Source organism: Littorina saxatilis, linkage group LG16 (genome assembly GCF_037325665.1).
Source record: "Littorina saxatilis isolate snail1 linkage group LG16, US_GU_Lsax_2.0, whole genome shotgun sequence".
Classification (NCBI taxonomy): Eukaryota; Metazoa; Mollusca; class Gastropoda; order Littorinimorpha; family Littorinidae; genus Littorina; species Littorina saxatilis.
In genome coordinates, this window is record NC_090260.1 from 11,370,394 (window position 1) to 11,392,308 (window position 21,915).

Sequence of the window (21,915 nt, forward strand, 5' to 3'; positions counted from 1 at the left end):
TCTGTCTTGTGTGTGGCGCACGTTATATGTCAAAGCAGCACCGCCCTGATATGGCCCTTCGTGGTCGGCTGGGCGTTAAGCAAACAAACAAACAAACAAACTAAGACAAACAAATGACATAATGCAAGAAATGCATCAAGTTTTATTGGAAACGCATACCTTGGCCGGCTTATGTGGCAAAGAACTATCAACACAGTTCATGTTGTATTTCACATGAAATTGCATTTTGGGGTTGTACCTGAACACAAGTTTTACACTTCTGGCATATTCAAACCGTTGTTTCAATGTCGTGATCCCTTCCGGCTTGTTGTAGTTTCACCCTGAGGATCACACAGTCTGTGTTGACGTGCTGTGCTGACACCCTGGATGCTGTCCCTGACAGCAATAAAGAAAACAAACTTGCATCAGTCTCGAATAGCATTGACTGCTGAAGAGACCATAAACAATAATAAACAATAAAAAACAAACAAACCCTGCCTGGCTTCATGCAGGATGCCTATCAAGAATGGTGAATTGGTTTTCTTTGCAATGTATTTCACATGAAATTGCATTTTGGGGTTGTACCTGCACACAACAGGTTTTACACTTCTGGCATATTCAAACCGCCGTTTCAACGTCGTGATACCTTCCGGCTTGTTGTAGTTTCACCCTGAGGATTACACAGTGTTTAAAAATGTGTTTCTGGAATCTGAGCAGTATTTGGGTATGATGTCAGAGGTCCGTGACCACACCTACCCTCAAAAATGGCGTTTTTTGACGGCATAATTCACTTTAAATCATCAAAACGGTAACTTAAACAGAATGATATTTTACATTTTTTACACCAAAAAGTTTATTTAGTGTCCTGCCTAACAAGTCATACACATTTCGTTCAAATCCGCCGCGAAGTCAGGCTGATCCAGCGTGTAAAGGAAAGCTTGCCGCCACCACCGAGTCCACCCAGTTCTCTGGGTGCTCAGGCTGTCCTCGGCGCAATCACCCGCGGCGCCATCACCCTCGGCGCCATCACCCGTGGCTCCATCACCCCTGGCTCCGTCCTCGGCGCAATCACCCTCTGCTCCGTCCTCGGTGCGATCACCCCTGGTTCCGTCCTCGGTGCTATCATCCTTGGCTCTGTCCTCGGTGCCAGCACCCTCTGCTCTGTCCTCGGTGCCATCACCCTCTGCTCTGTCCTCGGTGCCATCACCCCTGGTTCCGTCCTCGGCTCAATCAACCTCGGCTCTGTCCTCGGTGCCAGCACCCTCTGCTCTGTCCTCGGTGCAATCACCCCTGGTTCCGTCCTCGGTGCCATCACCCTCGGCTCTGTCCTCGGTGCCATCACCCCTGGTTCCGTCCTCGGTGCCATCACCCTCGGCTCTGTCCTCGGTGCCATCACCACTGGTTCCGTCCTCGGTGCCATCACCACTGGTTCCGTCCTCGGTGCCATCACCCTCGGCTCTGTCCTCGGTGCCATCACCACTGGTTCCGTCCTCGGTGCCATCACCCTCTGCTCTGTCCTCGGTGCCATCACCACTGGTTCCGTCCTCGGTGCCATCACCCTCTGCTCTGTCCTCGGTGCCATCACCCATGGTTCCGTCCTCGGTGCAATCAACCTCGGCTCTGTCCTCGGTGCCAGCACCCTCTGCTCTGTCCTCGGTGCCATCACCACTGGTTCCGTCCTCGGTGCCATCACCCTCTGCTCTGTCCTCGGTGCCATCACCCATGGTTCCGTCCTCGGTGCAATCAACCTCGGCTCTGTCCTCGGTGCCAGCACCCTCTGCTCTGTCCTCGGTGCAATCATCCCTGGTTCCGTCCTCGGTGCAATCAACCTCGGCTCTGTCCTCGGTGCCAGCACCCTCTGCTCTGTCCTCGGTGCAATCACCCCTGGTTCCGTCCTTGGTGCCATCAACCTCGGCTCTGTCCTCGGTGCCATCACCACTGGTTCCGTCCTCGGTGCCATCACCCTCGGCTCTGTCCTCGGTGCCATCACCACTGGTTCCGTCCTTGGTGCCATCAACCTCGGCTCTGTCCTCGGTGCCATCACCCCTGGTTCCGTCCTCGGTGCAATCAACCTCGGCTCACTGTTGAGCACACTTACCTTTCAGGCTGCTCATCTGGTAGTCTATGTCATCAGTGTGTCGACCGATGTCGAGAGAACCTGGAAGTGGCAGAAAAAACAATTTTATTTTTATTTCTTCTTCAGCTGTAATGACCTAAATCCTCGCATCAGCTCCTGTTCAAAACTTGCTTTTCAATAGGTCTGTCAAATCCGTTTACTCATATAAACAACAAACAAAACTTTCACAAAAATGAAGCACAAATATACAAAAAGGCCAAGATCTGAGCTGTTCAGTCAAAGTGTTTTTATTGAAGGAGTGTGCAGCAGACTCTAGGAATTGGTGTAGATGTGATTAAATCATAAACTGTTCGGCACATTTACCTTTCAGGCTGCTCATCTGGTAGTCATTGTCATCGATTTGTCGACCGATGTCGTCGAGAGAACCTGGAAGTAGCAGAAAAACAATTTATTTGTATTTCTTCTACAGCTGCAATGACAAACAATCATCACATCAGCTCAGTACAATACTTGCTTGTCAATAGAACTGTCAAATCTGTTTACTCATATAAAGCAATAACAATAAAACTTTTACAAACATGAAGCACAAATATACAAAAAGGCATATGAGTTAATCTAAAAACAATCAAAGAGACTGAACTCACCCTCCATCTCATCCACTGTGTTATCTGCATCCTCCGCGCTGTTCTTCGCAGCCTCCAGATCAACTGCAAAAAGTTACAATCAGCGCCATTATCCTGTCTAGCTGGGCTGCAAAAAGTTACAAATCTCGGATGTTAAATTGTAGTGTGGAGTACTCTCAATTTTCTGAAAATACACCAAGGTACCCAAAGTGTGACACCAGTCGTTAAACAGGTTACCCCTCGGAAAACACTCGATTCACTAAGACAAACGGTACGGCGTCCGCCCCGTGATCGGGAGGTCGTGGGTTCGAACCGGGCCCCGGCCGGGTCATACCTAAGACTTTAAAATTGGCAATCTAGTGGCTGCTCCGCCTGGCGTCTGGCATTATGGGGTTAGTGCTAGAACTGGTTGGCCGGTGTCAGAATAATGTGACTGGGTGAGACATGAAGCCTGTGCTGCGACTTCTGTCTTGTGTGTGGCGCACGTTATATATGTCAAAGCAGCACCGCCCTGACATGGCCCTTCGTGGTCGGCTGGGCGTTAAGCAAACAAACAAACAAACAAACTAAGACAAACAAATGACATAATGCAAGAAATGCATCAAGTTTTATTGGAAACGCATACCTTGGCCGGCTTATGTGGCAAAGAACTATCAACACAGTTCATGTTGTATTTCATATGAAATTGCATTTTGGGGTTGTACCTGCATGAACACAAGTTTTACACTTCTGGCATATTCAAACCGCCGTTTCAATGTCGTGATCCCTTCCGGCTTGTTGTAGTTTCACCCTGAGGATCACACAGTCTGTGTTGACGTGCTGTGCTGACACACTGGATGCTGTCCCTGACAGCAATAAAGAAAACAAACGTGCATAAGTCTCGAATAGCATTAACTGCTGAAGAGACGATAAACAATAATAAACAATAAAAAAACAAAAAAAACCAACCTGTCTGGTTTCATGCAGGATGTCTATCAAGAATGGTGAATTGTTTTCCTTTTCAATGTATTTCACATGAAATTGCATTTTGGGGTTGTACCTGCACACAAGTTTTACACTTCTGGCATATTCAAACCGCCGTTTCAATGTCATGATCCCTTCCGGCTTGGTTGTAGTTTCACACTGAGGATTACACAGTGTTTAAAAATGTGTTTCTGGAATCTGAGCAATATTTGGGTATGACGTCAGAGGTCCGTGACCACGCCTACCCTCAAAAATGGCGTTTTTTGATGGCATGATTCACTTTAAATCGTCAAAACGGTAACTTAAACAGAATGATATTTTACATTTTTTACACCAAAAAGTTTATTTAGTGTCCTGCCTAACAAGTCATACACATTTCGTTCAAATCCGCCGCGAAGTCAGGCTGATCCAGCGTGTAAAGGAAAGCTTGCCGCCACCACCGAGTCCACCCAGTGTGCTCAGGCCTTATCCTCGGCGCAATCACCCGCGGCGCCATCACCCTCGGCGCCATCACCCGTGGCTCCATCACCCCTGGCTCCGTCCTCGGCGCAATCATCCTCTGCTCCGTCCTCGGTGCGATCACCCTTGGTTCCGTCCTCGGTGCAATCATCCTCGGCTCTGTCCTCGGTGCCAGCACCCTCTGCTCTGTCCTCGGTGCCATCACCCCTGGTTCCGTCCTCGGTGCCATCGCCCTCTGCTCTGTCCTCGGTGCCATCACCCCTGGTTCCGTCCTCGGTGCAATCAACCTCGGCTCTGTCCTCGGTGCCAGCACCCTCTGCTCTGTCCTCGGTGCCATCACCCCTGGTTCCGTCCTCGGTGCCAGAACCCTCTGCTCTGTCCTCGGTGCAATCACCCCTGGTTCCGTCCTCGGTGCAATCAACCTCGGCTCTGTCCTCGGTGCCAGCACACTCTGCTCTGTCCTCGGTGCCATCACCCCTGGTTCCGTCCTCGGTTCCAGCACCCTCTGCCCTGTCCTCGGTGCAATCACCCCTGGTTCCGTCCTCGGTGCCAGCACCCCTGGTTCCGTCCTCGGTGCAATCACCCTCTGCTCACTGTTGAGCACACTTACCTTTCAGGCTGCTCATCTGGTAGTCATTGTCATCGATTTGTCGACCAATGTCGTCGAGAGAACCTGAAAGTGGCAGAAAAAACAATTTATTTGTATTTCTTCTACAGCTGCAATGACAAACAATCGTCACATCAGCTCCAGTCAATACTTGCTTGTCAGTAGAACTGTCAAATCTGTTTACTCATATAAAGCAACAACAATAAAACTTTTACAAACATGAAGCACAAATATACAAAAAGGCATATGAGTTAATCTAAAAACAATCAAAGAGACTGAACTCACCCTCCATCCTCCAGATCAACTGCAAAAAGTTACAATCAGCGCCATTATCCTGTCTAGCTGGGCTGCAACAAGTTACAAATCTCGGATGTTAAAATGTAGTGTGGAGTACTCTCAATTTTCTGAAAATACACCAAGGTACCCAAAGTGTGACACCAGTCGTTAAACAGGTTACCCCTCGGAAAACACTCGATTCACTAAGACAAACGGTACGGCGTCCGCCCCGTGAACGGGAGGTCGTGGGTTCGAACCGGCCCGGCCGGGTCATACCTAAGACTTTAAAATTGGCAATCTAGTGGCTGCTCCGCCTGGCGTCTGGCATTATGGGGTTAGTGCTAGAACTGGTTGGCCAGTGTCAGAATAATGTGACTGGGTGAGACATGAAGCCTGTGCTGCGACTTCTGTCTTGTGTGTGGCGCACGTTATATGTCAAAGCAGCACCGTCCTGATATGGCCCTTACTGGTCGGCTGGGCGTTAATCAAGCAAACAAACAAACAAACTAAGACAAACAAATGGCATAATGCAAGAAATGCATCAAGTTTTGTTGGAAACGCATACCTTGGCCGGATTATGTGGCAAAGAACTATCAACACAGTTCATGTTGTATTTCATATGAAATTGCATTTTGGGGTTGTACCTGAACACAAGTTTTACACTTCTGGCATATATACCGCCGTTTCAATGTTGTGATCCCTTCCGGCTTGTTGTAGTTTCACCCTGAGGATCACACAGTCTGCGTTGACGTGCTGTGCTGACACCCTGGATGCTGTCCCTGACAGCAATAAAGAAAACAAACTTGCATCAGTCTCGAATAGCATTAACTGCTGAAGAGACGATAAACAATAATAAACAATAAAAAAATAAACAAACCCTGTCTGGTTTCATGCAGGATGTCTATCAAGAATGTTGAATTGGTTTTCTTTTCAATGTATTTCACATGAAATTGCATTTTGGGGTTGTACCTGCACACAACAGGTTTTACACTTCTGGCATATTCAAACCGCCGTTTCAATGTCGAGATCACTTCCGGCTTGTTGTAGTTTTACCCTGAGGATTACACAGTGTTTAAAAATGTGTTTCTGGAATCTGAGCAGTATTTGGGTATGACGTCAGAGGTCCGTGACCACACCTACCCTCAAAAATGGCGTTTTTTGACGGCATGATTCACTTTAAATCGTCAAAACGGTAACTTAAACAGAATGATATTTTACATTTTTTACACCAAAAAGTTTATTTAGTGTCCTGCCTAACAAGTCATACACATTTCGTTCAAATCCGCCGCGAAGTCGGGCTGATCCAGCGTGTAAAGGAAAGCTTGCCGCCACCACCGAGTCCACCCAGTTCACTCAGTTCTCTGGGTGCTCAGGCCTTATCCTCGGCGCCATCACCCTCGGCGCCATCACCCGTGGCTCCATCACCCCTGGCTCCGTCCTCGGCGCAATCACCCTCTGCTCCGTCCTCGGTGCGATCACCCCTGGTTCCGTCCTCGGTGCAATCATCCTCGGCTCTGTCCTCGGTGCCAGGACCCTCTGCTCTGTCCTCGGTGCCATCACCACTGGTTCCGTCCTCGGTGCCATCACCCTCTGCTCTGTCCTCGGTGCCATCACCCCTGGTTCCGTCCTCGGTGCAATCAACCTCGGCTCTGTCCTCGGTGCCAGCACCCTCTGCTCTGTCCTCAGTGCAATCACCCCTGGTTTCGTCCTCGGTGCCAGAACCCTCTGCTCTGTCCTCGGTGCAATCACCCCTGGTTCCGTCCTCGGTGCCAGCACCCTCTGCTCTGTCCTCGGTGCAATCACCCCTGGTTCCGTCCTCGGTGCAATCAACCTCGGTTCTGTCCTCGGTGCCAGCACCCTCTGCTCTGTCCTCGGTGCAATCACCCCTGGTTCCGTCCTCGGTGCAATCAACCTCGGCTCTGTCCTCGGTGCCAGCACCCTCTGCTCTGTCCTCGGTGCCATCACCCCTGGTTCCGTCCTCGGTGCCAGCACCCTCTGCTCTGTCCTCGGTGCAATCACCCCTGGTTCCGTCCTCGGTGCCAGCACCCCTGGTTCCGTCCTCGGTGCAATCACCCTCTGCTCACTGTTGAGCACACTTACCTTTCAGGCTGCTCATCTGGTAGTCATTGTCATCGATTTGTCGACCGATGTCGTCGAGAGAACCTGGAAGTAGCAGAAAAACAATTTATTTGTATTTCTTCTACAGCTGCAATGACAAACAATCGTCACATCAGCTCCAGTCCTCGGTGCCATCACCCCTGGTTCCGTCCTCGGTGCAATCAACCTCGGCTCTGTCCTCGGTGCCAGCACCCTCTGCTCTGTCCTCGGTGCCATCACCCCTGGTTCCGTCCTCGGTGCCAGCACCCTCTGCTCTGTCCTCGGTGCAATCACCCTCTGCTCTGTCCTCGGTGCCATCACCCCTGGTTCCGTCCTCGGTGCAATCAACCTCGGCTCTGTCCTCGGTGCCAGCACCCTCTGCTCTGTCCTCGGTGTCATCACCCCTGGTTCCGTCCTCGGTGCCAGCACCCTCTGCTCTGTCCTCGGTGCAATCGCCCCTGGTTCCGTCCTCGGTGCAATCACCCTCTGCTCACTGTTGAGCACACTTACCTTTCAGGCTGCTCATCTGGTAGTCATTGTCATCGATTTGTCGAATGATGCCGTCGAGAGAACCTGGAAGTAGCAGAAAAACAATTTATTTGTATTTCTTCTACAGCTGCAATGACAAACAATCGTCACATCAGCTCCAGTCAATACTTGCTTGTCAGTAGAACTGTCAAATCTGTTTACTCATATAAAGCAACAACAATAAAACTTTTACAAACATGAAGCACAAATATACAAAAAGGCATATGAGTTAATCTAAAAACAATCAAAGAGATTGAACTCACCCTCCATCCTCCAGATCCACTGCAAAAAGTTACAATCAGCGCCATTATCCTGTCTAGCTGGGCTGCAACAAGTTACAAATCTCGGATGTTAAATTGTAGTGTGGAGTACTCTCAATTTTCTGAAAATACACCAAGGTACCCAAAGTGTGACACCAGTCGTTAAACAGGTTACCCCTCGGAAAACACTCATTTGGCTGAGACAAACGGTACGGCGTCCGCCCCGTGATCGGGAGGTCGTGGGTTCGAACCGGGCCCCGGCCGGGTCATACCTAAGACTTTAAAATTGGCAATCTAGTGGCTGCTCCGCCTGGCGTCTGGCATTATGGGGTTAGTGCTAGAACTGGTTGGCCGGTGTCAGAATAATGTGACTGGGTGAGACATGAAGCCTGTGCTGCGACTTCTGTCTTGTGTGTGGCGCACGTTATATGTCAAAGCAGCACAGCCCTGATATGGACCTTCCTGGTCGGCTGGGCGTTAAGCAAGCAAACAAACAAACAAACTAAGATAAAACAAATGACATAATGCAAGAAATGCATCAAGTTTTATTGGAAACGCATACTTTGGCCGGCTTATGTGGCAAAGAACTATCAACACAGTTCATGTTGTATTTCATATAAAATTGCATTTTGGGGTTGTACCTGAACACAAGTTTTACACTTCTGGCATATTCAAACCGCCGTTTCAATGTCATGATCCCTTCCGGCTTGGTTGTAGTTTCACACTGAGGATCACACAGTCTGCGTTGACGTGCTGTGCTGACACCCTGGATGCTGTCCCTGACAGCAATAAACAAAACAAACTTGCATCAGTCTTGAATACATTGACTGTTGAAGAGACAATAAACAATAATAAACAATAAAAAACAAGCAAACCCTGTCTGGCTTCATGCAGGATGTCTATCAAGAATGGTGAATTGGTTTTCTTTTCAATGTATTTCACATGAAATTGCATTTCGGGGTTGTACCTGAACACAAGTTTTACACTTCTGGCATATTCAAACCGCCGTTTCAATGTCATGATCCCTTCCGGCTTGTTGTAGTTTTACCCTGAGGATCACACAGTGTTTAAAAATGTGTTTCTGGAATCTGAGCAGTATTTGGGTATGACGTCAGAGGTCCGTGACCACGCCTACCCTCAAAAATGGCGTTTTTTGACGGCATGATTCACTTTAAATCGTCAAAACGGTAACTTAAACAGAATGATATTTTACATTTTTTACACCAAAAAGTTTATTTAGTGTCCTGCCTAACAAGTCATACACATTTCGTTCAAATCCGCCGCGAAGTCAGGCTGATCCAGCGTGTAAAGGAAAGCTTGCCGCCACCAACGAGTCCACCCAGTTCACTCAGTTCTCTGGGTGCTCAGGCCTTATCCTCGGCGCAATCACCCGCGGCGCAATCACCGGCGGCGCCATCACCCTCGGCGCCATCACCCGTGGCTCCATCACCCCTGGCTCCGTCCTCGGCGCCATCACCCTCTGCTCCGTCCTCGGTGCCATCACCCCTGGTTCCGTCCTCGGTGCAATCAACCTCGGCTCTGTCCTCGGTGCCAGCACCCTCTGCTCTGTCCTCGGTGCCATCACCCCTGGTTCCGTCCTCAGTGCCAGCACCCTCTGCTCCGTCCTCGGTGCAATCACCCCTGGTTCCGTCCTCGGTGCAATCACCCTCTGCTCTGTCCTCGGTGCCAGCACCCTCTGCTCTGTCCTCGGTGCAATCACCCTCTGCTCTGTCCTCGGTGCAATCACCCTCTGCTCTGTCCTCGGTGCAATCACCCCTGGTTCCGTCCTCAGTGCCAGCACCCTCTGCTCCGTCCTCGGTGCCTTCAACCCTGGTTCCGTCCTCGGTGCCAGCACCCTCTGCTCTGTCCTCGGTGCCATCACCCCTGGTTCCGTCCTCGGTGCCAGAACTCTCTGCTCTGTCCTCGGTGCCATCACCCCTGGTTCCGTCCTCGGTGCCAGCACCCTCTGCTCTGTCCTCGGTGCCATCACCACTGGTTCCGTCCTTGGTGCCATCAACCTCGGCTCTGTCCTCGGTGCCATCACCCCTGGTTCCGTCCTCGGTGCAATCAACCTCGGCTCACTGTTGAGCACACTTACCTTTCAGGCTGCTCATCTGGTAGTCTATGTCATCAGTTTGTCGACCGATGTCGAGAGAACCTGGAAGTGGCAGAAAAAACAATTTTATTTTTATTTCTTCTTCAGCTGTAATGACCTAAATCCTCGCATCAGCTCCTGTACACAACTTGCTTTCCAATAGGTCTGTCAAATCCGTTTACTCATATAAAGCAACAAACAAAACTTTCACAAACATGAAGCACAAATATACAAAAAGGCCAAGATCTGAGCTGTTCAGTCAAAGGGTTTTCATTAAAGGAGTGTGCAGCAGACTCTAGGAATTGGTGTAGGTGTGATTAAATCATAAACTGTTCGGCACACTTACCTTTCAGGCTGTCCATCGCACGGTCATTTTGTCGAAGTTTCCATACAATGTCGTCAACAGAACCTGGAAGTAGCAGAAAAACAATTTATTTGTATTTCTTCTACAGCTGCAATGACTAACAATCGTCACATGACAGCTCCGTACAATACTTGCTTGTCAATTAGAACTGTCAAATCTGTTTACTCATATAAAGCAACAACAATAAAACTTTTACAAACATGAAGCACAAATATACAAAAAGGCATATGAGTTAATCTAAAAACAATCAAAGAGACTGAACGTTCCAAAATTCAGAATAAAAAAAACAAGAAAGGACTAAGTTACGGTCTTTTAAGTGCACAGACAAACAATTAGTGACAAAAACTTATCTTGATGGAATGTTCAGCCGCTTGCCAGAAAGGCATACAGTAAAACCTGCGAGCAAAGGACGCTCTTGGGGAGCCTTGCCACGCGCCTTCCTCCTTCTCACCTGCTGACTCGACGTGCCAGTAGGCTTCCAGGTCGGACAGGTCCGGAGTGAAGCTGAGCTCCCGGGGGTCGGCCCCGACGTGGAAGTCCGCATCATCCTGGTCAGTGATGCGCTTGCTGGGGTGCCATTGCCCCGTCTTCTGGTATCCCTTCTTCACGGGCTGCTCCTCCTCCCTCTCTTCCTCCCTCTCCTCACCCGACTGTCCAGGCGAACACTCCAGCCGCCGCCTCTTCCTTGGGGGCAGCCCCCCCCGGGGCCCTCGTCTACCAGATCGTCTCTGTCTGAGTCTGAAACAACATGACCAAGGGTTAAATTGAAGCGTCTGAGTCTGAAAAAACATGACCTTGCAAAGGATTAAATTCAAGCGTCTGAAACGGGGAAATGAGCATTGAGCGTCATACAGTCGACCTAATTTCCAATACTGACATTATAACATGTTGTCATAGGCGATAGTCTAACCAATACTAAATAATATTACCCCAGCTTAGATTCTCGCGAAAGTCTTGTTTGAAGACCCGTGAAGCAAAGAGTACTGTTCTCACTGCCACCTAGAATTGTTTAGTTAAAACAACAAAGAAATATAGACAATAAAACAACTTGCCATTCGACATGCTGCTTGCAGTGTTGCTTGTCAGAGTGCAACGCTAAGACTTTGAATTGTACACCTCCTGCTTATTCAAAATGGCCGCCGTTTCAATGTCTAGATCCCATCCGGCTTGGTTGTAGTTTCACCCTCAGGATCACACAGTCGGTGTTGAGGTGCTATTAGTTCTTTGCCTCAACTGAGGGAGTTACAGAGAAAACTGGAGGACCTGGCGGCGGGTGAGCCCAGGGTCTCCAGCCTCAAGCTTGCCGCCACCACCGAGTCCACCCAGTTCTCTGGGTGCTCAGGCCTCACTATCCTCGGCGCAATCATCTGCGGCGCCATCATCCTCGGAACCAAAAATGAAAAGAGCAGCATTTTTCTACTACGTCCAGCAGTGGTAAGTTTGCTTTGCAATGCATCTATATTCTACCATTGTAGTCTTGTCTTATCTCTCTGATAGAGTTAAGAGAATACTATGAACACAGTTCATGTTGTATTTCATATAAAATTGCATTTTGGGGTTGTACCTGAACACAAGTTTTACACTTCTGGCATATTCAAACCGCCGTTTCAATGTCGTGATCCCTTCCGGCTTGTTGTAGTTTCACCCTGAGGATCACACAGTCTGTGTTGACGTGCTGTGCTGACACCCTGGATGCTGTCCCTGACAGCAATAAAGAAAACAAACTTGCATCAGTCTCGAATAGCATTGACTGCTGAAGAGACCATAAACAATAATAAACAATAAAAAACAAACAAACCCTGCCTGGCTTCATGCAGGATGTCTATCAAGAATGGTGAATTGGTTTTCTTTTCAATCACTGATTGACGTTCATTTGAGGCAACACACATTTTGCCATTTGTCCAAGTAAAGGGATAGCCTTGTCCCATCTAAAATTAATTAAGTGTAGGGGAACCTGAATCATAAACTGTTAAGCACACTTACCTTTCAGGCTGCTCATCTGGTAGTCATTGTCATCGATTTGTCGACCAATGTCGTCGAGAGAACCTGGAAGTGGCAGAAATTTTATTTTTATTTTTATTTCTTCTACAGCTGTAATGACTTACAATCCTCGCATCAGCTCCTGTCAAATCCGCGTACTCATATAAAGCAACAAACAAAACTTTCACAAAAATGAAGCACAAATATACAAAAAGGCCAAGATCTGAGCTGTTCTAATAGAACTGTCAAATCTGTTTACTCATATAAAGCAATAACAATAAAACTTTTACGAACATGAAGTTAACATGACGTGCCAGTAGGCTTCCAGGTCGGACAGGTCCAGAGTGAAGCTGAGCTCCCGGGGGTCAGCCCCGACGTGGAAGTCCGCATCATCCTGGTCAGTGATGCGCTTGCTGGGGTGCCATTGCCCCGTCTTCTGGTATCCCTTCTTCACGGGCTGCTCCTCCTCCCTCTCCTCCTCCCTCTCCTCCTCCCTCTCCTCACCCGACTGTCCAGGCGAACACTCCAGCCGCCGCCTCTTCCTTGGGGGCAGCCCCCCCCCCGGGTCCCTCGTCTACCAGATCGTCTCTGTCTGAGTCTGAAACAACATGACCAAGGGTTAAATTGAAGCGTCTGAGTCTGAAAAAACATGACCTTGCAAAGGATTAAATTCAAGCGTCTGAAACGGGGAAATGAGCATTGAGCGTCATACACAGTCGACCTAATTTCCAATACTGACATTATAACATGTTGTCATAGGCGATAGTCTAACCAATACTAAATAATATTACCCCAGCTTAGATTCTCGCGAAAGTCTTGTTTGAAGACCCGTGAAGCAAAGAGTACTGTTCTCACTGCCACCTAGAATTGTTTAGTTAAAACAACAAAGAAATATAGACAATAAAACAACTTGCCATTCGACATGCTGCTTGCAGTGTTGCTTGTCAGAGTGCAACGCTAAGACTTTGGATTGTACACCTCCTGCTTATTCAAAATGGCCGCCGTTTCAATGTCTAGATCCCATCCGGCTTGGTTGTAGTTTCACCCTCAGGATCACACAGTCGGTGTTGAGGTGCTATTAGTTCTTTGCCTCAACTGAGGGAGTTACAGAGAAAACTGGAGGACCTGGCGGCGGGTGAGCCCAGGGTCTCCAGCCTCAAGCTTGCCGCCACCACCGAGTCCACCCAGTTCTCTGGGTGCTCAGGCCTCACTATCCTCGGCGCAATCATCTGCGGCGCCATCATCCTCGGAACCAAAAATGAAAAGAGCAGCATTTTTCTACTACGTCCAGCAGTGGTAATTAAGTTTGCTTTGCAATGCATCTATATTCTACCATTGTAGTCTTGTCTTATCTCTCTGATAGAGTTAAGAGAATACTAAACACAGTTCATGTTGTATTTCACATGAAATTGCATTTTGGGGTTGTACCTGAACACAAGTTTTACACTTCTGGCATATTCAAACCGTTGTTTCAATGTCGTGATCCCTTCCGGCTTGTTGTAGTTTCACCCTGAGGATCACACAGTCTGTGTTGACGTGCTGTGCTGACACCCTGGATGCTGTCCCTGACAGCAATAAAGAAAACAAACGTGCATAAGTCTCGAATAGCATTAACTGCTGAAGAGACGATAAACAATAATAAACAATAAAAAAATAAACAAACCCTGTCTGGTTTCATGCAGGATGTCTATCAAGAATGTTGAATTGGTTTTCTTTTTAATCACTGATTGACATTCATTTGAGGCAACACACATTTTGCCATTTGTCCAAGTAAAGGGATAGCCTTGTCCCATCTAAAATTAATTGAAGGTAGGTGAACCTGAATCATAAACTGTTGAGCACACTTACCTTTCAGGCTGCTCACCTGGTAGTCTATGTCATCTGAGTTTGTCGACCGATGTCGAGAGAACCTGGAAGTGGCAGAAAAAACAATTTTATTTTTATTTCTTCTACAGCTGTAATGACTTACAATCCTCGCATCAGCTCCTGTACAAAACTTGCTTTTCAATAGGTCTGTCAAATCCACGTACTCATATAAAGCAACAAAAAAAACTTTCACAAACATGAAGCACAGATATACAAAAAGGCCAAGATCTGAGCTGTTCTAATAGAACTGTCAAATCTGTTTACTCATATAAAGCAATAACAATAAAACTTTTACGAACATGAAGTTAACATGACGTGCCAGTAGGCTTCCAGGTCGGACAGGTCCGGAGTGAAGCTGAAGGGGGTCGGCCCCGACGTGGAAGTCCGCATCATCCTGGTCAGTGATGCGCATGCTGGGGTGCCATGGCCCCGTCTTCTGATATCCCTGCTTCACGGGCTGCTCCTCCTCCCTCTCCTCCTCCCTCTCTTCCTCCCTCTCCTCACCCGACTGTCCAGGCGAACACTCCAGCCGCCGCCTCTTCCTTGGGGGCAGCCCCCCCCGGGGCCCTCGTCTACCAGATCGTCTCTGTCTGAGTCTGAAACAACATGACCAAGGGTTAAATTGAAGCGTCTGAGTCTGAAAAAACATGACCTTGCAAAGGATTAAATTCAAGCGTCTGAAACGGGGAAATGAGCATTGAGCGTCATACACAGTCGACCTAATTTCCAATACTGACATTATAACATGTTGTCATAGGCGATAGTCTAACCAATACTAAATAATATTACCCCAGCTTAGATTCTCGCGAAAGTCTTGTTTGAAGACCCGTGAAGCAAAGAGTACTGTTCTCACTGCCACCTAGAATTGTTTAGTTAAAACAACAAAGAAATATAGACAATAAAACAACTTGCCATTCGACATGCTGCTTGCAGTGTTGCTTGTCAGAGTGCAACGCTAAGACTTTGGATTGTACACCTCCTGCTTATTCAAAATGGCCGCCGTTTCAATGTCTAGATCCCATCCGGCTTGGTTGTAGTTTCACCCTCAGGATCACACAGTCGGTGTTGAGGTGCTATTAGTTCTTTGCCTCAACTGAGGGAGTTACAGAGAAAACTGGAGGACCTGGCGGCGGGTGAGCCCAGGGTCTCCAGCCTCAAGCTTGCCGCCACCACCGAGTCCACCCAGTTCTCTGGGTGCTCAGGCCTGCACTATCCTTGGCGCAATCGGCGCCATCATCCGCGGCGCAATCACCCTCGGAACCAAAAATGAAAAGAGCAGCATTTTTCTACTACACCAGCAGTGGTAAGTTTGCTTTGCAATGCATCTATATTCTACCATTGTAGTCTTGTCTTATCTCTCTGATAGAGTTAAGAGAATACTAAACACAGTTCATGTTGTATTTCACATGAAATTGCATTTCGGGGTTGTACCTGAACACATCAGGTTTTTCACTTCTGGCATATTCAAACCGCCGTTTCAATGTCGTGATCCCTTCCGGCTTGTTGTAGTTTCACCCTGAGGATCACACAGTCTGTGTTGACGTGCTGTGCTGACACCCTGGATGCTGTCCCTGACAGCAATAAAGAAAACAAACTTGCATCAGTCTCGAATAGCATTGACTGTTGAAGAGACGATAAACAATAATAAACAATAAAAAAACAAAAAAAACCAACCTGTCTGGTTTCATGCAGGATGTCTATCAAGAATGGTGAATTGTTTTCCTTTTCAATCACTGACTGACATTCATTTGAGGCAACTCACATTTTGGCATTTGTCCAAATAAAGGGATAGCCTTGTCCCATCTAAAATTAATTCGGTGTAGTGTACCTGCATCATAAACTGTTGAGCACACTTACCTTTCAGGCTGCTCATCTGGTAGTCATTGTCATCGATTTGTCGACCAATGTCGTCGAGAGAACCTGGAAGTGGCAGAAAAAAAACCATTTAATTTTTATTTCTTCTACAGCTGTAATGACTTCCAATCCTCGCATCAGCTCCTGTACAAAACTTGCTTTTCAATAGGTCTGTCAAATCCACGTACGCATTTAAAGCAACAAACAAAACTGTTTACTCATATAAAGCAACAACAATAAAACTTTTACAAACATGAAGCACAAATATACAAAAAGGCATATGAGTTAATCTAAAAACAATCAAAGAGACTGAACGTTCCAAAATTCAGAATAAAAAAACAAGAAAGGACTAAGTTGTTGGAATGTTTGTTGATAAAATAATACGTTACCGTCACAAATATATCGACCCAACGGTCTTTTAAGTGCACAGACAAACAATTAGTGACAAAAACTTATCTTGATGGAATGTTCAGCCGCTTGCCAGAAAGGCATACAGTAAAACCTGCGAGCAAAGGACGCTCTTGGGGAGCCTTGCCACGCGCCTTCCTCCTTCTCACCTGCTGACTCGACGTGCCAGTAGGCTTCCAGGTCGGACAGGTCCGGAGTGAAGCTGAGCTCCCGGGGGTCGGCCCCGACGTGGAAGTCCGCATCATCCTGGTCAGTGATGCGCTTGCTGGGGTGCCATTGCCCCGTCTTCTGGTATCCCTTCTTCACGGGCTGCTCCTCCTCCCTCTCCTCACCCGACTGTCCAGGCGAACACTCCAGCCGCCGCCTCTTCCTTGGGGGCAGCCCCCTCGTCTACCAGATCGTCTCTGTCTGAGTCTGAAACAACATGACCAAGGGTTAAATTGAAGCGTCTGAGTCTGAAAAAACATGACCTTGCAAAGGATTAAATTCAAGCGTCTGAGTCTGGAACAACATGACCAAGGGTTAAATTCAAGCATCTGAGTCTGAAACAACATGACCAAGGGTTAGATTGAAGCGTCTGAGTCTGAAAAAACATGACCTTGCAAAGGGTTAAATTCAAGCGTCTGAGTCTGGAACAACATGACCATGGGTTAAATACAAGCGTCCGAGTCTGAAACAACATGACCAAGGGTAAAATTCAAGTGTGACGTCTGGAACAACATGACCAAGGGTAAAATTCAAGTGGCCAAGGCACTTTGAAGAAACGCTACTGAACAAACGTTGAAGAACCCGTGGTGAACACTCTGAAAATGATCAAAGTTGTCATGCCTGAAAAGGAAATCACCATTAGGCTCAGTGAAGTGGCAGGGGTACTTTGAAGTATGATGAACAATCTGAAGGTTATCAAATGTGTCTCGCCTGAAAAAGAAATCATCAAAGGCTCATTAAAGTGGCCGAGAAGTGTGCAAGAATCACTGTTGTAAAATCGTCAAAGAACCCGTGGTGAACAATCTGAGATTTATTAAAGTTATCATGCCTGAAAATAAATCACCGAAGGCTCATGCATTCAAGCGGCCGGGTCATTTTGGTAAAACATAATAACAAAAATGATAAAAAAGGTCTTGGCTGAAACAAACCATCAAAGGCTCTTTCAAGTGAACAGGACACCTTGAAAGTTGACTAATTAACTGTCAAATAAAAATAAAAAAAGGTCTTGGCTGAAACAAACCATCAAAGGCTCTTTCAAGTGGCCAGGGCACTTTAATACACAAATGGTGTTAAAAAACGGATTTGTTATAACATTTTTGTTGCCTGAAAATCATCAAAAACAACTTACCAGCCATGATGTCAAGACTCAGTGCCAGTGGAACTCAGAACTTTCGTCTTTTTGTGAAATCTGTAAACAGAAAGCAATCATTGTCAGTTGATCCGAAGGAATGTGAATTATCTTTCTCTGCCCAAAGACTTTGCTGTTAGCTTCAGACTTTTACAGAAAGCATGATTGGCACAGGAGAGAAAATATAGTGAAATTTACATGTGGAGTAAATGTGGATTTTGGCTCGGTTTTTATAGATTGTGAATGCATCGTTTTGGTAGTTTATCCAGTGTTCTACTTTGAAGCTCATTGGGAGCGTTATGTAGATCGAAGTGAGGTAACCAAAGTGTGACACCAGTCGTTACTCGGGTTACCCCTCGCCCAACACTCATTTCACCAAGACAAACAAATGGCATAATGCAAGAAATGCATCAAGTTTTATTGGAAACGCATACCTTGGCCGGCTTATGTGGCAAAGAACTATCAACACAGTTCATGTTGTATATCACATGGAATTGACACACTGGATACTGTCCCTGACAGAAATAAAGAAAGCAAACTTGCTTCAGTCTCGAATAGCATTAACTGCTGAAGAGACTATAAACAATAATCAACAATAAAAACCAAACAAACCCTGTCTGGCTTCATGCAGAATGTCTATCAAGAATGGTGAATTAGTTTTCTTTTCAATCACTGACTGACGTTTATTTGAGGCAACACACATTTGCATTTGGCATTTGTCCAAGTAAAGGGATTAGCCTTGTCCCATCTAAAATTAATTAGGTAGGTGAACCTGAATCATAAACTGTTGAGCACACTTACCTTTCAGGCTGCTCATCTGGTAGTCTATGTCATCAGTTTGTCGACAGTTTTTTTTACAGTGACAAGTACACTCTACCAGAAATGATTGTCGCCTTTGTTGTTTTGTGTGTGTGTGTTTTTTTTTAAACCTGGTATAATACAATTTTAGAAGAAAAAAGTGACAGGGTGTTCCAAAAACAACGGGAGAATGATTGAATGGAAACTCACCCTCTACCTCATCCAAAGTGTTGTCGGCATCTTCTGCGTTGATTTTCGCAGCCTCAAGATCTACTGCAAAAAGTTACAATCAGCGTCATTATCCTGTCTAGCTGGGCTGCAAAAAGTTACAAATCTCGGATGTTAAAATGCAGTGTGGAGTACTCTCAATTTTCTAAAAATACACCAAGTTTGTTTGAGAATACTCCACGAGAGTTGAGCTTAGTACTGAAAACAGAAAGGGGGAAAACTGGTCAGAATGTTAATCTGCAGTTTTGTTCTTGAAAAAAATCTTTTCATTAAGCAGAAATACTGTATTCTCGACTGACACGATTGGCCTAGTGGTAAGGCGTCCGCCCCGTGATCGGGAGGTCGTGGGTTCGAACCCAGGCCGGGTCATACCTAAGACTTTAAAATTGGCAATCTAGTGGCTGCTCCGCCTGGCGTCTGGCATTATGGGGTTAGTGCTAGGACTGGTTGGTCTGGTGTCAGAATAATGTGACTGGGTGAGACATGAAGCCTGTACGTGCTGCCACTTCTGTCTTGTGTGTGGCGCACGTTATATGTCAAAGCAGCACCGCCCTGATATGGCCCTTCGTGGTCGGCTGGACGTTAAGCAAACAAACAAACAAAAAAAAAATACTGTATTCTCGGATTTACAAAAGAAAACAATCTCTGCTGTACATGGTTCTTAAGAAATTTAAATTGTGAGTAAGTGGAGTTACTTTAAATAACAATTCGAGCGTAACCTGTGCATCCATCATGTGACACCATGAATAAATTTGATTTGCAAAATTTATACAGAGTAAATGCGGATTTTGGCTCGGTTTTTATAGATTGTGAATGCATCGTTTTGGTAGTTTATCCAGTTTCCACTTTAAAGCTCATTGGGAGCGTTATGTAGATCGAAGTGAGGTAAAGTGTGACACCAGTCGTTACACAGATTACCTCTCGGAAAACACTCATTTCACTAAGACAAACGAATGGCATAATGCAAGAAATGCATCAAATTTTATTGGATACACATACGTGGCAAAGAACTATCAACACAGTTCATGTTGTATTTCATATGAAATTGCATTTTGGGGTTGTACCTGAACACAAGTTTTACACTTCTGGCATATATACCGCCGTTTCAATGTTGTGATCCCTTCCGGCTTGTTGTAGTTTCACCCTGAGGATCACACAGTCTGTGTTGACGTGCTGTGCTGACACCCTGGATGCTGTCCCTGACAGCAATAAAGAAAACAAACTTGCATCAGTCTCGAATAGCATTAACTGCTGAAGAGACTATAAACAATAATAAACAATAAACAAGTCGCGTAAGGCGAAAATACAACATTTAGTCAAGCTCAGTCGAACTCACAGAATGAAACTAAACGCACTACTTTTTTTTCACAATGACCGTAGTCCGCCGCTTGTGCAAAACTGAGTGAAACTGACGAGTCTGTTCAGCGCTGTAGTGGTTTCGCTGTGCTGCATAGCACGCTTTTCTCTACCTCTCTTTGTTTTAACTTTCTGAGCTTGTTGTTAATCCAAACATATCATATATATATGTTTTTGGAATCAGGAACTGACAAGGAATAAGACGAAGTTGTTTTTAAATCGATTTCGGAAATTTAATTTTGATCATATATTAATTTTTATATATGTAATTTTCAGAGCTTGTTTTTAATCCAAATATAAAATATTTATATGTTTTTGGAATCAGAAAATGACGAAGAATAAGAGGAATGTAGATTTGGATCGTTTAATAAAAAAATAGTTTTAATTACAAGTTTCCGATTTTTAATGACCAAACTCACTCATTAGTTAATTTTTAAGCCACCAAGCTGAAATGCAATACCGAAGTCCCGCCTTTGTCGAAGATTGCTCTGCCAAAATTTCAATCAAATTGATTGAAAAATGAGGGTGTGACAGTGCCGCTTCAACTTGTACAAAAAGCCGGATATGACGTCATCAAAGAGAACCTGGAAGTGGCAGAAAAAACAATTTTATTTTTATTTCTTCTTTAGCTGTAATGACCTAAATCCTCGCATCAGCTCCTGTACACAACTTGCTTTCCAATAGTCAAATCCGTTTACTCATATAAAGCAACAAACAAAACTTTCACAAACATGAAGCACAAATATACAAAAAGGCCAAGATCTGAGCTGTTCAGTCAAAGGGTTTTCATTAAAGGAGTGTGCAGCAGACTCTTAAGGTATTCCTGACATTATTCCCAATTCTACATGGCGTGTGTTAATTAACACATGTCTGGGAGCTGGGTCTATCCCTTTAATAAATCATAGGAACATGCTGATCGACACTGACACTGAGAAACTGCTCGCACTCCTGAAATGGTGTTGGCAATGTGTTTGTGTTGAAAGACTCCATAATAATTATTTTACTCACGCCTGAGATTCTGAATTATTTTTTTCTGGAACTCTGAAAGACAGAATTATCATAAGTGTCAGTACATAGAAAATAAGAACCACATTTGGTATTTGCACTAAACCAGTTTAAAAAAAATAAAAGCTGAAATACTGCATTATCCAATTTAAAAAAAGAAAACATCACTGGTTTACATGGTTCTTTCAAAATATAGATTTTAAATGCAAGTGGAGTTACTTTGAATACAAAATCGATCATTAAGCAATACAGGAAATATGTTACTGTGCATGACTACTGTTCAAAGACAGGGAACTACGATAGCGCATAGGTACTGTATTTGTGAATATTGGACCCTGTTGTGAAATTCAAAAGTGTGTTTTTGTGGCTGTTATGTGAATTTGTTATTGTAACTTTGTTCTGCTACTTTACTGTCAGCAGTAACTAGGAATTGGTGTAGGTGTGATTAAATCATAAACTGTTCGGCACACTTACCTTTCAGGCTGTTCATTGCAACGTCATTGTCAACTAACTTTCGTTGAAAGTCAACCACAGAACCTGGAAGTAGCAGAAAAACAATTTATTTGTATTTCTTCTACAGCTGCAATGACTAACAATCGTCACATGACAGCTCCGTACAATACTTGCTTGTCAATTAGAACTGTCAAATCTGTTTACTCATATAAAGCAACAACAATAAAACTGTTACAAACATGACGCACAAATATACAAAAAGGCATATGAGTTAATCTAAAAACAATCAAAGAGACTGAACGC

The 21,915-nt window shown here is 45.7% G+C and overlaps 2 long non-coding RNA genes across 2 annotated transcripts; both read right to left on the reverse strand.

Annotated features, from left to right (window-relative positions):
• Positions 1 to 8,533: 8,533 nt before the first annotated feature.
• Positions 8,534 to 21,197, reverse strand: LOC138950652 (uncharacterized). The gene is made up of 3 exons (XR_011450761.1): positions 21,163 to 21,197; positions 9,968 to 10,027; positions 8,534 to 8,648 (listed from the first exon to the last, which is right to left on the reverse strand). It is a non-coding gene; the product is annotated as an uncharacterized lncRNA (long non-coding RNA).
• On the reverse strand, positions 10,311 to 12,524 carry LOC138950453 (uncharacterized). The gene is made up of 3 exons (XR_011450664.1): positions 12,312 to 12,524; positions 11,893 to 12,029; positions 10,311 to 10,373 (listed from the first exon to the last, which is right to left on the reverse strand). It is a non-coding gene; the product is annotated as an uncharacterized lncRNA (long non-coding RNA).
• Positions 21,198 to 21,915: the final 718 nt, after the last annotated feature.